Source organism: Catharus ustulatus, chromosome 5, assembly GCF_009819885.2.
Source record: "Catharus ustulatus isolate bCatUst1 chromosome 5, bCatUst1.pri.v2, whole genome shotgun sequence".
Classification (NCBI taxonomy): domain Eukaryota; kingdom Metazoa; phylum Chordata; class Aves; order Passeriformes; family Turdidae; genus Catharus; species Catharus ustulatus.
Window position 1 is genome coordinate 30,922,671 of NC_046225.1, and position 13,507 is coordinate 30,936,177.

Genomic DNA, 13,507 nt, shown 5'->3' on the forward strand with positions numbered 1-13,507 from the left:
TGGGGGCCGCAAGGCGAGGGGGACTGGCGGGACGGCGGTAGCGGGGAGCCCGTGCCCCGCTCAGAGACCACAGCGTTCCGCGTCTCTGGCGATCCCCGTACACGCACCGCTCCGCACCGGCGGCGCTCCTCACAACCGACGCGGCTCCGCCCAGCTCGGCCCGGCACGGCCCGGCCCGGCCCGGCCCGGTTGGGCCATCGCACCGCCCCCGGCTGTCGCCACCGCCCCGCCGCCGCCCTGATTGGGCCCGCGGGGAGGCCCCTCCCGCCGGGCTCCGCCGCCGCCGCGCCGCGCCCGCTCCCCAAATACACCTTGGCGGCGCCGGGGAGCGGTAGCGGCGCTTGCCTAGAGCCCCTCGGCTGGGCTGCGACTGCGGGCGCTCCGCACCATGGTGAGTGACAGAGGCAGAGAGGGAGCGAGCAAGCGGTCGCCCGGGGCATGGAGAGGGGCGGCGGGCACCCTGGACAGCGCTGGAACGGGGCTCTCGGGCGCGACCTCGGCGTGCAGCTGGGGCTGGGGCTAAGGCTGAGGCTCTCTCCGGCCGGGCGGTGATCGGTACGGAGCCCCGGGAGCGGGCGAGGGGGCGCGGGAAACCCTCTCCCCTCAGCGCCCCGAGCCCCGTGTGCGCCGTGCCCCCAGCCAGATATGGGCGTGGGGGAAACAGACATCGATTCGGGGCTGGAAGCGCCTGGGGATCCGCTGAGAACTCCAGACACGAGGGGTACTCCGGCGGCCTTTGTGCATTGCGAGGCTTTCTAAGAATTGGCGAGCTGCTGATGCTCGTCAAGCTAATTAAACCCATTCAGACTGGTGTCACTGCGTTATGCTTAGGTAAGGTTTCTTATCCAGTTTTCAGAGCAATTTATATCATTCCACCTCATGAATTAGGCACAAACCTGATATTTCATTGCATATCTGATATTCTCAAACAATAACTTCATCTCTGCATCTGCTATTCCAATGATTTCTTTTTCCTAGAAAGAATAAATGAACCCCCAAATTATGTTGCATTTATGATGATTAGCAGTTTTTCAGTAATTTTTTCCCCTCTTCTTTCCATTTTTTCGAGACTTTAGGCTCATAATCGCTTTTCTGAGTGAATAGGTTTGTTTCTCTGCTAGAACTCAGTGACCATTACTAGCCTATGTTTAGTATTCTTTTTATAAAATCGTTGCTATCTATAATCATGAGACACTTGAAAAGTTTTTCTCTCATATATGAAGGAGTGCTTTTATACATCTTTTATGCATCTTATGTCCTGTCTCAAACTTGATCTAATGCTGCTTCTAAAATGGCTCTATTTTCAGAGCTGGTCACTTACTCTGTGGATGTAGTAAGATGGCTTTCTAAGTTCGAAGGATGATTTAACCGGGGAAAAGTCACAAGCAAGGATGCAGTGTGTCTGTAGTGCTGTATTTGGGCTTTTCACATCTAGTGGACTACAGGTTACACTGTGCTGCTGTAGGTTGGTCTAAAGAGAGATGGGCAGACATTTGCAATTTGGAATGCTAGTGGGAAAACCGAACATTTTATTCACTCAGATTTTCCATTATTAAGTCTGAGGCTACAGAAAAATGTAACAATTTTTTTATAACAAGTGTAAGAGTTAAATTGTATTTGTATGAATAGAACAACGTGTTTTATTTATTAGCAAGTAGTCTAATCTTAGAATTTTTCCTAAGACAAAACTCCTATGGAGTCACTTCCTTTTCTCGTAGTTAGAATTAAGATGATTTGTTTCTAAACTACTAAAAGTATTCATAAGGAAACATACACTTTAAATCACATAAATGGGTCTATTACTTTTCTAGAGTCAGGAACAAAAAGTGGTGACAGCCTTTACTGGGAAGAGGTTCCTGTAACAGACTATTTTACATAATTAATCAGAGAAGATAAGCAATTCAGGCATCCAGACAATATGTGCAAATGTGTTACGAATGTTATCTTTGTGGGGAAAGAGAATTGTAGAGAAGTTTCTTGCTTTGAGTGTATTGCTCTGGGGTGCTACATATGGCCATACATTCTGATGACTGTTTGCTTTGCCAGTAGCAAGAACCTTAAATGAACCAGGTGATTGTAAATGAAACTGAAGAGTACTGTAGCAGTGATATAAAAACTTTGTTCTCCCATTCTCAAAAAAAAAAAAAATTGCTGAAATCGTGCTGATCCAAAGCAGGCAGGGAAAGTACAGATGGAGAGAGAAGGAAAGCACATATTGAGATTTCCTGGTTGCACTTCTTTTTACTATGGAAATATGTAGCTTGCAACTATATTGAGTCATGACAATGCAAGATCATGAGACAAACATTGGAGTAGAAGGTAAGGAATTTAGTTTTACAGTGTTTTTTTTTTACTGTTTTTGACATCAATAAAATGTGTCACTGAGGTCTCGCTGTCCTTTATTCCACTGGTTCACTTCCTGAGTACCCACTTAAATTAATTGAATTTTTGATGAAACACTAAAAATGAGAAGTCAGGGTCCATAAAATAAGTACTCGAGTATATTTGTCTTTTTGGGATTAATGCTTTCTTTAAAAATATCTGTCATTAGCCTTCTATGACAGTTTGTTTGAAAATAGATCCCATAGTGTAATCAAAACATAAGTAAGAATTGATAAAAAAAATCCAATATGCCAAATATCAGTAGCAACCAAAACCTGGTTATGTCATACCATAAAAGATAAAACATCAGTGCTCGTATGAATATCATCTGTTTAAAATTCTAAAATAACCCCAAAAAACCCAAGACTCAAATAATCCAAGAAGCCAAGATAGAGTTTGTAGCAAACAAAGCTATTTTCCTTTCAACTGCAAAGAGTTGTTTATAAAAAATATTGTAAATCCTATTGTCTTTTAAAAAAATCTCCAAAAACTAAAACTCAAGCACCTCAGAAATCTAATCAAGCATATGCTACGTTCTAAATTGTCAGCAAGTAAATGTGTATGGAGGTACTGGCTGTATTTTCTGTCTACTTTGTAGACTAGCTACAGGTTTTAATTTTTCTTTATAAAAGCTTAATCATGTAAGAAAAGTTCTGTACATGCAAAAAGAAATAATTTTTTTTTGAATATTGGAAACTACAGGACACTATTTAAAGAATTTTGTTGTAATGTTACTTGAAATTACTACATTTCAGATTGCACATTTTATTAACAAATAAAATTTGGGCCATTGGAGAGTTGCCATTAGAGTTTCTTTGCTGGGATTCCTTGCACATTTTGTACTATTTACTTTTTAAAGACCATTATTGTTTAAGTGTCTTTTAAAACATACTGCATTTATGTAGATGTTTGCCATTTCAATTAAGATTTTTAGCATTTGAAATTAAATTAGGGCCTAATCTCATATTTGACATTACTTTGAATATTCTTTCTAGCATGTCTTCACCATTTGAGATATGGCTGTATGATGTTTGTATATTGTATGGCTGTATGTATGATGTATATTTGGTGTGTCTTTCATGAATAGTTGTATGACAAGTAGAGATTCAAGTTTATCATTAAACATATTTTTAGGTCAGTTCTAGGGCATTGATTTTTGTTCAACAAAGCAAAACTGTTCAGAACAGAATATTAGTATCTATTTAATTTTAAAATTACAGTAAGATTTAAGCATGTACTTAAATTGACTGGGGCTTCTAGCTGTGGTGTAAACAGTAAATTAATTTTTTCTAATAAAGGCAGCAAAATTTGCTAGAAACAGCAGATTTTTGGTAAGGATTTTGTTTATAGATTCACATACTTTGAGACTATTGAAGAAAACGTATTACTGTCTATAATTAAGTCTCTTATTTGTGCCATAGGTACTGAGTGCAGCGCATTTGGTAATATGCTGTTCTTCCATTTTTTTGGTTGTCCTTCTTGGGTGATGGCAGTTGTAGGTCACTGCTGTGAAGTGCCTCACCACACAGGATATTTGTTTTTGTAGATGTGGTGTTTAGAGCAAGCTGACATCTACTCCCTTTTTGTAGGAGAGCACATTTCACTGCTCTCAGTTTCTCTGCTGCTTCATGACCTAAGCCAGAGCAAATATGATACCTATGGATTAATTTTACTCCACTGCAGAGAGGCCTCACCACATCCTGTTTATTGATTCAGACCCCAAGCACCTCTGTGAACTTCAGGGCCTCCACAGGCCTTCAGTCTTTGGGAGAATCCCACCCTATCAGAGCATAGTATTTTGTGATATTCACTTCCACTTGTTTTTCATTCATGTTTCCTATTATAGGATAGTTTCATTAAGTGGAATGGATGCCCTTGCTAAGAATATTACTGCTTTCAGATTTAATTGTGATTTAATTGTATTTTAGCTGACATTCTCATTTGATTCAAATGCCCCCCTTCCACAGTTCAAACCTTCACTGCTACTTTTAAACACTCTCCCAGCTACTTGAACTTGGCAGTATTGTGGTACACATTATTTTTGATTTTACTGCTCTGACTCTTTAAATTATTTTCGTATTACTTAAAGTCAATTTGTGAATTGATTTTCTTCTTGTCTATTCCCTATTCACACTTGAAGTAGCTGTTCCAAGAGAATGGTGTGCTGCTAGCAGAAGCATTCAAATGAGCCCCCCTGTGCAAGTCAGCCACAGGAGGGTAATTTCTTACAAAGGAGCACACTAAGCCCAGATGATAACCAAGCTGTGACCTTGCGTGTTACTTCTAAAAGGACATTTCTTTCATGAGAGCCCCGGTCTGTACTTCCTATGCATATGTATCTGCCCTTGAACAGAATGCTATGCTGTCCCTGGCTTGTGTGACAAGGCCACATTTTCTCTGCCCTAAGGGAAGGGCAGAAACACCTGAAGACTTATGCTCCTGTGGGGGGCTGTGGGGCACGGAGCTGTCTGGAACCCTCCCTTGGGTTGGTTTGGCTATGCCTTGCACTTCACGCATGGCTATGCCCATTGATTGTTTCAGCTAAGTCCATATAGAAAATAGGTCAGCCATGCAGTGGCTCAGGAAGAGAGCTTTAATTGTGTGGTTGTAATCTAGAAGCAAGACGTGTATCATCTTGGTGGAGACTGGAACCACTTCCAAAGATGTTATCAAGCATTGTGGAATCTAGCCCTTTGACAGCTATTTGTATTAGAGAACTTCAGGAAATATCCCATGCAAGTCATCCAATTGACTCTCTGTGAATAAAGTTCAAATTTCTTATTAGACAGCGGCATGCTAAAATTATTATTTTCCCCTCCACAAATGGAAATGGAAAGAAACATACATTTATGAAGTGAATCTGTTCCTCAGCCCAATTCTGATTTATTCAGAACAAAAATATCATGTTTTTGGGGAAAATGTGTTTTGTGGGAATCCTCCTGGTGCAATTCTAGAATGTCACTGTTTCCAGAGAGTGCAGTAAAACATTGGGCTTCTGTGATGCCACATACAGTAGTTGCTGCTAAACTTGCTACTTTTAATGAATAATAGCACAGAAACAAGTTTCTCAATAGTGTATTAGAAGTGCATTGTACAGTGATGACTGCCTTTCTAATGCTGACTAAGGTAAATGTGTGTTTAATTTCATTTTAACCTTGCGTTTCACTTGGCACTTGATATAGATGCAGACTGACAAAAATTGTTCAGGGAAAGCTGATTACCCTCCTCAGGAAACACAGAAACTTTTCACACACAAAAGAGCATTAGTAAAAGCCTGAATACAACAGAGGAACGCCTCAGCAATATTTCTAGTTTGTTGTTGGGGAAAAATTGGGATTTTGTTTGTTCATAATGATTTCTATGATTTGAAAACACAAGACAGTATACTCAGGGTGCTGCCTTCTGGTTAATAGGGAGGGGTACCTGCTTACACAAATAGCTGTATTTCTCCCTAGCCCTGACTGCAGGTATCCAGGAGCCTAAAATACTCATTGCAGTTCCTGTTTTAAATAGAACTGCTAAAAATGGCAAAATTTCCATGTCTTCAGAGAAAGCATGTATCCATCTAATTTTAAATTTCCTTTTTTGTTGTTTTTGTCAAAATTGTCTTCATAGTTGTCTCTTGCCTCTTTGCACTGGGAAGCTAAAAGTGCAAAACTGTTTGCCTTCACAATGAGAAAAATCTTTGGTGAACTGATACATTTTTGAAATTGTAGTGAAAATAGAGCCATTAGCCCATAGAGCTCACAAGGCTCTATATATTATAAATATTTAGAGGTATGGTTTTAGAATTTCCCTGTGGGAAGAATGGTATGAAGGGAGAGAGTCTTGTGGCTTAAGTAACTTAGCGAGGCTTTTGGTCAATGGAGAACTGACTTTTTTTTCTCAAAAAACTTCAGGAAATTGTGACAGAAATAATTAATTATTTAATAACAATTAATTATAGATTAATTAAATACTTATTTTGATACAGTTAAAGGTTTCCAAACAAGTTTCATGATATTAAAAACCAGCCAAGGGGAAATGCATTTCCTTTAAGGAATTATGAAACCTTCAGAAATAACAGAATAACATTAAACCTGTCGTGCATTAGCCATGAAGATTTAGTGTGAGGATACTTTCGTTGTTTTGCTTGTATATTTAGCACCTGCACCTTTTTATGAATCCTATCTGCAAAATCTATTGGAATTTTACTGTGTAAAGTGTTTTCATCCCATTGTTGCTTTTAAAATCTGTCTGCCAATTTTTATAAGGTCAAACATCACTTTTCTAAATCACTCAGATCTGCCAAACTGCTCAAAAAACTTGTGCAATCTCTTAACTTGTGCTAAGACATCTGGATTCACTTTTTAGCTTGCCTGCAGTCTTTCTTTTGTGATCTCCAGCATACCTTATATCGCCACTTATAAAGGAGGCATTGTTATGCTCCTTTCATATCTCATTTTTCTATCTTACCCATTCAAAGGGCAAACCCTTCAGGTCAGACATCATCTTTTGCTGTATACAGTAATTTCACGAATACAAGCCGCACCAATTTGACTAAGATTTTGCTCCTAAACCGGAAATGCGGCTAATAATCAGGAGCGGCTAATACAACCTCAGAAGTGCCTGCCAGAGTGCTGAGCCGAGCAGCTGCAAAGTCGGCATTTTGCGATTGTTACAAATCGCTACTCTGTTGCACCGCGGGTGGAGCCTGGCTCCCTGCAGGCAGCACGGGGGGCGGGGAGAGAGGCGGGAGAGCTCTCTTTCCTCCTCTGCCACAGCCCAGGGGAGAGACGGGGGGGGGCCCGGCGCCGCCATTGCCGCGGCCCGGGGAGGGGGGGGAAGCGCGTGCCGCCATTGCTGCGGCTCGGGGAGCCGACGGGAGCCCCGTGCAAGCCATTGCTGTGGCCCGGGGAGCCGACAGGAGCCCCGCGCAGCCATTGCCGCGGCTCGGGGAGCCGACGGGGTGCTTTGTCCCCGCCCGCCGCCGCCGCGGCAGGAGCGGGGAAACTCCGTCCCTGCCTGCCACCGCGGGGCAGCGCCGACCCGGGGTGACCGAGCCCAGTGGCAGCGGCGGCCGGCCCCGAGCTGCAGCACCGTGCTGGGCCACCTGGCCCCGTCAGCGGCCCCTAGCGGGCCGAGCCTGCACAGCCTTAGCTCAGCCAGTAAACCCTGCCCTCCCGCGGTTCTGTTACTAATTGCACGCGGGTCCTCGCTGCGAACGACAAAGCGGCTTATATTCGGGTGCGGCTTATCTATGGACAAAAACCGAAATGTTTGCCAACACCCAGAGATGCGGCTTATAGTCAGTGCGGCTTGTATTCGTGAATTTACTGTATTTCTGTATGGCCCTGCTCTTAATTGGCGCCTTCTGGGTTAAAATAAGCAAATAAGAGGCCTACCAACAGCAATAGAGAGCAGAATGCAGGGTATCAGTGGCACTATTTCTCTGCTGAGCAAGCTGCCCAAGGATGAACTCACAGAAAATTGAATACCATATTTAAGTGGACATGAAACTTCTGTAAGAATTTTTGCATGTTATGATCTTGTTGACTAAATAGTAAGAACTTCATAAATATTAGAATGTAATGAAATATTTTACTTTGCAGACAAAAACATTTGGTTGTGTGGTGGCAAGGAACTAACAGAGGAGGCCAGTCTTCATCTCAAGTTAGGCACAGTTTGCAAAACCTTTTGATGTGCTCACGAGGCAGACAACACATTTGTAGTGACTCTGAAAATCTGCTGCTGATCTGAAAATTAGTATCAGCTTCAATCGAATTCACACTTAGCCCTGTATGTCATGTGCTCCAGATCTGTGCAAGAGGCAGCATGATTGTCAACTATATATGGAAAAAGTCATTGACCATAACAGTAGTAAATTTTGGAACCAACAGAGGCATGGCTAGCTACAGTTTGAAGTGTGCAGCTATAGCATGCATGATATAGAGGTGAGCATCATGTCACTGGCTATTCCGGACTGGCACTCAGAAATGCTGGTAAAAACTGGCTTTAATGGTTGCTTAATATATGAAGTGTGGTTTCATAATATCTTTGAGTTTCGCTTTGAAAATTATTTGCAGTTCTGAGTAATAATAAGTCCTAAGCAAAAATCGGGACAAACAATAGAGGGGAATTAAAAGGAAAAAGTAACTTTTCAAAGAGGCTTTGAAGCAGTGAAGATCAAGGACTACTGATAGGATACAGGGTTATAATTTATCCATAGCAAAAACTAAAACAGAACGTCTATCCCTGCCTGTGTTGTAGGCAGAATTTTGTTGGCAGTAAATTGGTATATGGAAAAATAAGGTGATAAACTGAAATAAGAGTTATTCAGGGCAAAAAAGCATCTAATGGTGTTAATGTGTTTAAAGAAATAGTTTTTATTGCCATTGTTGTAAGTTACTATATCGTGAATGGCTGATCTATTTAATGCTGGAATAAATATGCCAAAAAAGGCAGTTATATGGGTTTGTATAACAAATACTCAGTGTTTTCTTTCCCAGTTGTTACACTTTGGTAATGGAAAACACTCATAAGCTTTAGTAAAATATTAATAAATGCATTCCAACCTTTAAACTTAGGTTTGGCACTCTGTCTTTTAGCAATGAGGCTGTATTACTTAGGAATGCAATCCTAATGTCAATTTGCCATAGTATGGGCAGTGTGAGATTTAGATGCCTGTTATAGAGTTGAAAACCCAGAACAAAAGTTTACAACATGAATATGCTGCAAAGATACTTGTGATACTGTGAGAGCTTAACTTCTCCATTGTCACAAGATACTTGTAAAGTTAGTGCTTGTGTCTTGTTAAAGCTTGTCAGGCACAAATATTTAAAATAAATGTTTTGTATTTTCCACATCACCTAAAGTGTAGACAGAAATGTCAATTGTTTCTGACCCCATATAAGGGAAGACTATACACAGTGCAGCAAACTTTCTTTCCTCCCTGTGTTATTTTTACCTGTTGAGACTGCACTCTGCAAGATTAATGGTGCTTCAAAATGTTCTAGAAAGCCAAAATGCTTAAAAAATATTGTCTTCATCTTGGCAGGAAATTCTTTGTGAAGGAGATACTACCTTTCTCTTTAAACTTAGGTCTCTGGTTTACATCCTTCAGGAACTCGTGCATGTCATTCCCTCCCTCTGCCCCAGCTATTTGCATGGCTTCTCAGCCTTTGCTCCCTCAGAAAATGGGGAACTTGCTGTGTAGCATCCTCTTTCTGTGCACATAAAAAAGTACAGAGGTGGAATTTGTTATTTGTTACATTACTTATTTTTTCAAGGGTCCAGTGAACAATAATTTTAACTGTCCAGTCAAAGGAGTGTATCTTTTCAAGATAATATTCAAGTAACATTCAAAACCCATTTAAAGTACCCCTCTGAATACATAAGCCCTCGTTATGGCCAGAATTTGATTTTGATTCGTTTATAGGTTTTCTGCTACAGTTCACTGGCCAGTTGTTCTGCTCTTTCATCTCTGAAACAACTGAACTGTGTTCTTTGCTGCCTGGAAATGCACAGCAAGTTGGAGACATCTTCTTATATGGCTCCATTTTTAAAATAAATGTAGTTTCTTAATATAATGAAAGAAAATAGGTGTTCATTCATGGATTACCGTTTTACAGATTTAAAAACAGCACATACAGAATGCTTATTTGTTAATATTTTGGTGGGAAATTGTACTTGAAGGACCTTTGGTGTGGTACAGCCCCTACACTTAGTCTTAGGTCTCTGGGTAGCTGAAGTGTTGAGACAATGATGTTTAATTTATCAATAACATTTGATTTTAGTTTGGATTCTCAACAAGGTAAATCTGAGATGACTCTTGCTACTTTTCTTTGGCTGTTGCTCCTTTTTGGGAGCTCCTCCAGACCAAGATGCTCAGCTGTGTTCTGTGCTCATTTTGCCTGAGGACTGAATCCCAAAGCCTCCCAGCACTGAATCATAAATTGCCGCACCGTGAACTAAGAACTGTATGCCTATACAGTTCCTTGCCTTCTGTGGTGGCAGTGGGAGGAAGGTCTGCTTGTGGTTATTGGTGATTGCTGACACCAGTGCATTTCCATGCTGCCTCAATGGAACGCAGATCAGGGACTTGAAGGATGCAAGTAATATTTCCATCCTGGGATCTCATATACATGTATAGCACTAACTGGTATTTCAGAAGGTCTGATGGAGAGAGAAATTAGGTTCCTTATAGACATTATGAGACACAAGTAAAATATCTTTAAAAAAAGAAAATGTAAAGTTATGAAATGAAACCTTAAATTGGTAACAATGGACTTTGTTATAAATCAGTGCAATTTAAAACAAAATACTAGAAAATAACATAGGAAGATTAGGAAGTTTTTACTTTTTTATTAACACAGGGCAGCCTCATTAAACAATGCTGCAAAACAAGGTATGTCATTCCCAGCCCCCCAATAGATGTTACTGCGGCAGCCCAGTGAAATGAGAAATTCAATCTTGATGGTCAAGTCAAGGTAATAAACACGTATCCTTCCTTAATTGTGCAACAGAGAGTAGGAGAGTTGGTTGAAACACAGAAGCAACAAACAAAAATTTTCTCCTAAAATCTAAAATACTGCTGGAAAGCTCCATGAAATTAGCATGTCAAAATATTCTATAGGCTATACTGTCAGATTACAGAAAAATTACTTGCATATGAACCTACCAAACTTCAGTGCATTTGTAGGAGAAAGCACCTTATCAGAAAGAGAACTGTCCATTCCACTACAAGTCGTTTAGCTCTATTGCCCGTATTTTCCTAATTTCTTATGAATTTTTTAATCCTCATGTTGTTCTATAGGTTTTCTTCTGTTCTTTCCTCCTTGATCCTTTATTCTGTCTGTATCGCCCTTTGTTTTATCTTTCACATAATAAAGAACAGGACATACTGCAAAATAAATTTTAAAAAGTAGAAAAATTGCAATCTTAGAAATTAAGACAAACTCTGATCTTTCAGACTTTGGTAAGCATACTATGATGCTAACATCATTGCAGCCAGTGCAGTGCGAGAGAAAGACCCAAGGACCTTGCACAAAAAAGTCACCAAAAAACCAGCAGAAGAATTACAGTTTAAATACATTTAATTTGGCTCAATAATTAAACCCTGAATTTCAACCTCAAATTAGAGTCTGGCGATATGATCAAGGTTCCTGCACTGTTCTTTGTTGACCTTTTCTTGGATTTTCATTCTTCAGTATCTCTTTATCTGTTTAATCTCTATTTGTCTGAAACACCTTCAACAGGAACTGGAGAATTTCAGTGGAATTTACAAGCATTGCGAGCTAAGCATCTATTTCTGTCCCAGTCTGTAGCCAGCACTCTGACCAAAACTAAAACAGAGTTTCAAAAAGCTGGATGATATTGTTTTTGTCCTATTTGAATATTCAACTTTGATACTGTCACAAGAGGCTGCAATTCAACAGCTAATGTACTTGAATCTGTGTAATGTGTAGCTTGAAATATGCTCAATCTTCCTAAATGTAAATGTTCTCATTGGAGGAGCAGCACTGACCAAGGGTTCTGCTGTTTGATATGTTTTAGCCAGAAGGATGTATTTTTTTTAAATTTATCACTAGTGAGGGTTTGGAAGTGTAGCATTATAAATCATTTATTTTCCTTGGCATCATGATCAATACATCAATGATCCTCTGATTTTCACTGCATCTATTATTAAAACCAGAAGCTACATTTTAATGGCCTGAGAAGTTTCTTTATAAAGGAGCTCACATTTCTATGTCCCAATAGCCTGCTATGATTTAGATATGTCAAAGATGAATCTCCCATAAATATTTCTAGCTTACTTTTCCATAGGGCCACATTTTCCCCTCACTCTTTACCCCCAACTGCCACAGAATATGTGGTGAACGTGGCAGTTATCTCTGAGTTAATTTTGCATTCCTTCTCCCTGCTGCTGTCATTTGCATGTGCTGACTTTTCCTATGCAAAAGTAATCTAAAAAACACTATGTGCAATTGGATTTCTTTCACATGCTTAAAAGAAGAGTTGAATAAATGGAACGGAAGGATTTGAAAGAACAGTAACTGTGATAACTTCAGCAATTGCACTGGAGACAATAACAAGCATCATAGATTGAACATTCAACAGGAAGCCAAAATCTGCTTCTGAATTTATTTAATCTTTAGTTTTGTTACACATGTGATAACACTAAAAACAGGCAAATGTTAGTCATTAAGTGCTTATTTGTTGTGACTAACAAGATTAATTTCTCTTACTACCACATGTGCAAGCTCAATATTTCACGGAAGCTCTCATCTATACATAGCTTCATCATTTTAGTAAAAAAAAAAAGGCTGTGTTTTTAAAGACAGTGTAAATTCATATGTTTGCCTAGCTTTCTCTGTTTTAAATGCATATCTGCTGTGTTTTGCAAAAGAGTATTAGAACCTCAAAAGAAAGAACCTATTAGCAGAGTATTAGGAAGAACCTAAACCTATTTAAAGTGGTATTGTAATGTATTCCTAGAACATTCAGTCTCTCTGGATGTGCTGATAGTGCATCTTACCTTTGAAAGGACTGCTTTTGTGTACTCAAATATTTTTAGAAGGGCAGATTTTGAAAGAGGTGGGCTATGAATAACTATATGTGACTGTACCTTTGTGTGCAAAATGACAGGCCAATCAAGCGAAATAAAAAAGGAAGGTGTTAATTTACAGTGAACATGTGCTAAATCAACAATTCCAATTATTTTTAAACATGTTTTGTAGCAGAAACCATCTGTAGGCATTCAATCAAAAAGGAAGGTGCCTCTTGGTCCTGTTCTGCAAATACCATGGAAGAGAACAATCGGGAAGTCTCTTAATTTCTCTGCTTCTTCAGAGCTGCTTTTTTTTGCAGGGACCTACCCAAAGCAGAATCAATATCTCTATGATGGCTATGAAAACACCCCTTCAGCATGTATTTAGGTTGATTACACATCTTCAATCAGTAAGCTTTTTTTGTGAAAAACTACAGGGGCATGACCTCAATGCTGCAGGACAAACCATTTTTTGCTAATTACAAGTTCCTGTTATCACCTTCCCATGCATAGTTTTTAACCTTTCTGTAATCTCAAATGACCTCAGTTCTGTGATTATTGCATCTGAACACTTAGCTGCAAAAACCAATGTTCAAA

At 39.9% G+C, this 13,507-nt stretch overlaps 1 protein-coding gene across 1 annotated transcript in view; it reads left to right on the top strand.

The window, feature by feature from the left end:
* Positions 1 to 278: 278 nt before the first annotated feature.
* Positions 279 to 13,507, top strand: part of GUCY1A1 (guanylate cyclase 1 soluble subunit alpha 1) — a 36,725-nt gene continuing 23,496 nt past the window's right edge. Inside the window, exon 1 of the mRNA XM_033060766.1 lies at positions 279 to 391. The gene's annotated coding sequence lies outside the window, so the exon portion shown is untranslated. The remainder of the gene's footprint in view (positions 392 to 13,507) is intronic.